At 52.6% G+C, this 3,191-nt stretch overlaps 1 protein-coding gene across 4 annotated transcripts in view; it reads left to right on the top strand.

Annotated features, from left to right (window-relative positions):
- TBC1D14 (TBC1 domain family, member 14) overlaps positions 1 to 649 on the top strand; it is a 110,543-nt gene extending 109,894 nt beyond the window's left edge. For all 4 annotated transcript variants that reach the window (XM_010854532.1, XM_010854531.1, XM_010854534.1 and 1 more), the window contains one exon: positions 3 to 649. The gene's annotated coding sequence lies outside the window, so the exon portion shown is untranslated. The remainder of the gene's footprint in view (positions 1 to 2) is intronic.
- The last annotated feature ends 2,542 nt before the right edge of the window (positions 650 to 3,191 follow it).

Here is a 3,191-nt window from a genome sequence, read left to right as displayed (position 1 = left end):
GGATGGTTCGACGTAAGTCTCTTTGGGTAGCACCGTATATGCATTGCGTTTTTAAGCAGGATTCCAGGCCATTCTGCAGCCCTTCCAGATCTGTAGTTCAGAGGACGTTTTCATGACCTGTTCAGGGACCACACGAGCTCTCTGCTGGCTTGCTGTGTCCACCTAGGAGTCTGGGAAGTTCAAGGTCCCAGTCCAGGGTCGCTCAGCCACTTGCCACAGAGGGCAGAGGGCTGCCGGACCGCACAGGGCTGCGCTTCTCTGCTTACTGTTCTGGTTTCAGAAAACTGGAAACAGAATTGGAAGCGCAGCCCCCTTGGGAAGTCGGCCATCTCCACTTCCGGTGCCACTGATTTTCAGAAGGTGAGATGTCAGGCTTGGGGCCTCTGTGGCTGGCACCTCAGAGCCGGTTGCTGTGTCCCCACCAGTTACTGAAATCTCATCTAGAACAATGTCCACTTTAAAGGGTACTTTTTAACTGCTCCGGTTTTGACTATTTTAAATAATTTGCTGATAACACTTGCTACATATCATGTTTTAATTGCTTGTACAGTTAACCTTTAATTTTATTTAGTAAAGTGTATCAAACTAGGGCTTTTTGAATTGTAAATACGTGGTTTTATTAAATAAAAAGTCATGTAAAATTATTGCTTACATTCACTGCCGTTTGGTTTCAAGTTAGAGTTCTCACCCCGAAGTATGGTAAAATTTGACTTTGAGCATCGTGCTATTTGAATATTTTCAAATGCACTTACTAGTCTCAGTTAAATAAAAGAGGTGGTTCAGTTACGGTGATTTGGTCAGGGGATCGGAAAGTTAGCGCTGTCCCCCTTCCAGGCCGAGGGGAGCCCCAGGCTTGCTGCCCCTTGAGCCTGACCGCCTGCAGCTTTAGCCCCTGGTCACCCGGCCCACGCACCTGCCCTGCTCACCTGCTCACAACCCCACCCCCGCGCCTGCCCCCCATCCCAGAAGGGCGTCAGGGTCTCCGGGCCGGGCGTCAGGACCCCCAACCTGCCGGGTGCCCTGCGGTGTCCTCAGGTACCTGTGGTCTCTCCCCGTCCTGGGGGCGGAGACCAGTGGCGCTGCCCCGCCACGGTGGCGGTGCGCGTGAAGCGGTCCTCCAGGTCCCGGAGCCCGGCAGGGCAGTGGACTCTCACGTTGCTGGTGTGCGTGCTGGTCCTTCCGGGATCAGGTTCCCGGCTTCTGGGCCCTTTGGTCCCACGTCGCTGAGCCTTGCACGGCTCAGAAACAGCACCTTTCCTGTGCACGGGCGCCCTGCCCCAGGGCTCCGGGCCACTGCCCTGTGGTCTCCACCCCCTGCAGGCTGAGACTGGTGGAGAGTTATCGAGGGTTGACAGCTGGGGGTTCGCTCACTGCTCCACCCACACCATGCCTGGGGCTCAGTCTCCAGGATGACCTCATTTATCTCCGCGGCAGGTCACGCCCTGTCCTCAGAGGTGTGGCTCAGAAGCCATCTGCTTGGGCCCCTCCACCCAATGGAGGGGCTCAGACTCTGGCCTGCGGCTCCCCAGCCCTTGCTCAGAAACACGGCTGGCTCCCCAGAGAATGTGTTGCTCTGGGGCTTCTGACCTCAGCTCTGAGGAGGCAGAGCCATGCCTGACGGCTGGCCCTGAGGGGTGACCCCCAGCCAATGCCCAAGCTGTGGCAAGGGTGGAAGTTGGGGAGTGTTTTCCTAAGAGAAACTAGGGGGCTGACGGTTCAAAGACACCACCCCCCGAAGTGTGCAGCCTGCCAAGAAGGCAAGAGAGGGAAGGAGGTGCTGTGCCAGAAGGGCAGAGAGGCGGGTGCCCCCCAGCTGGGCCTTGCGGTGAGCTGCGGGTCACCAGGAGGACCAGAGGACGGGTGTGGCCAGCAGAGGGAGGCCTTAGAGCCAGGTTCTCAGACGGGACGCGGTGGGAGTCGTTCCTGGGGTCCCTTTCATCCGTAGCGTCTGCATCTTCAGCACCCTGACTAAGACCATCTCAAAGTTTAAAACAAACTACGTATTGGGGGTGGATGAACTCTCTTTTTATAGAAGACACGCTTCCCAGGTGGCTCAGTGGGTAAAGAATCTGCTGGAAATGCAGGAGGCACAGATTTGATCCCTGGGTCAGGAAGATCTTCTGGAGAAGGAAGTGGCAACCCACTCCAGTCTTCTTGCCTGGAGAATCCCGTGGACAGAGGAGCCTGGCGGGCTACAGTCCAGGGGGTCACAAAGAGTCAGAGACGACTGAGCGACTGAGCAAGCATGCACACCTGACTAGTGGTGAAAATCTAAATAATGACTGCAGATGAACTCATACGAAAAGAAAAGTATGGATTTCCACTGAGGAACTGAAAAATCTTACATGTGCTGTCACCGAAAAATGGTTTTCATTTAGTGGTGAAGAAGTGTTTCCTTTTCAGAGGCCTTGGGCTTTATCCAGGTAGTGCCTGCGTCCCTCCTGCCACCGATGCCAACAACAAACAAAAAGCCCTCTGTAACAGCGGCCACGTCCAGCTCAGACCTTAAAAAAAAAAGGCTAGTTCACCCTAAATCGCCCTTGCCTGGTAGGCTGCTGTCTGGCACGTACGCAGCTACATCCCTGAGGTGAGCCTGTCACTGATTATCGTTCTCAAGTTTTTTATGCCAATGGTGGTAGTTATTGTATTTACACAATTCAGTTAAATGCTATGTTAAACCAGTGTTGTGAAAAGAAACTGTTGCTTCTAAGAACACTAAAAGCTTTGACAAGTCTCAAAGGCAAATCTCTTTCAAATGCTGTTGAATGGGATGTGGGAGAGACAGCTGGAGAATACTTAGTATCTGTGTATGGTGGCTGTGTGCCAGGCACTACATTAAGCCTTTACTTAAAGTATGTTTGATCCTCACGACAACTCTGAAGTCAGTACTGAGGAAACCGAGGCACACAGAGGCCGAGCCACCTGCCTGATGAAGTGGTGTGGCCAGGATTTGAAAGAGGATAATGCAGTCTGCACGGAGGTTATTTTGCAAGAAATTTAAGATGCCATAGACAATTCAAGAATCAACGATTCTACCCTTAAGGAAAGGCCTTGGCCATCTACCTGAAGATTAGCGAGTGGTTGTCGTTTTATTTTCTAAATTAGGATAAAATGTTGAAAGCAGAAAATCAAGAGGCCAGCTTCACGGACATCTCATTTAGATTTTCTTGTGCCTCCACTTTTCAGGCCCT

The sequence above is a fragment of the Bison bison genome, unplaced genomic scaffold (genome assembly GCF_000754665.1).
Source record: "Bison bison bison isolate TAMUID 2011002044 unplaced genomic scaffold, Bison_UMD1.0 scf7180017864342, whole genome shotgun sequence".
NCBI lineage: Eukaryota > Metazoa > Chordata > Mammalia > Artiodactyla > Bovidae > Bison > Bison bison.
This window is presented reverse-complemented; position numbering and strand designations above follow the sequence as displayed.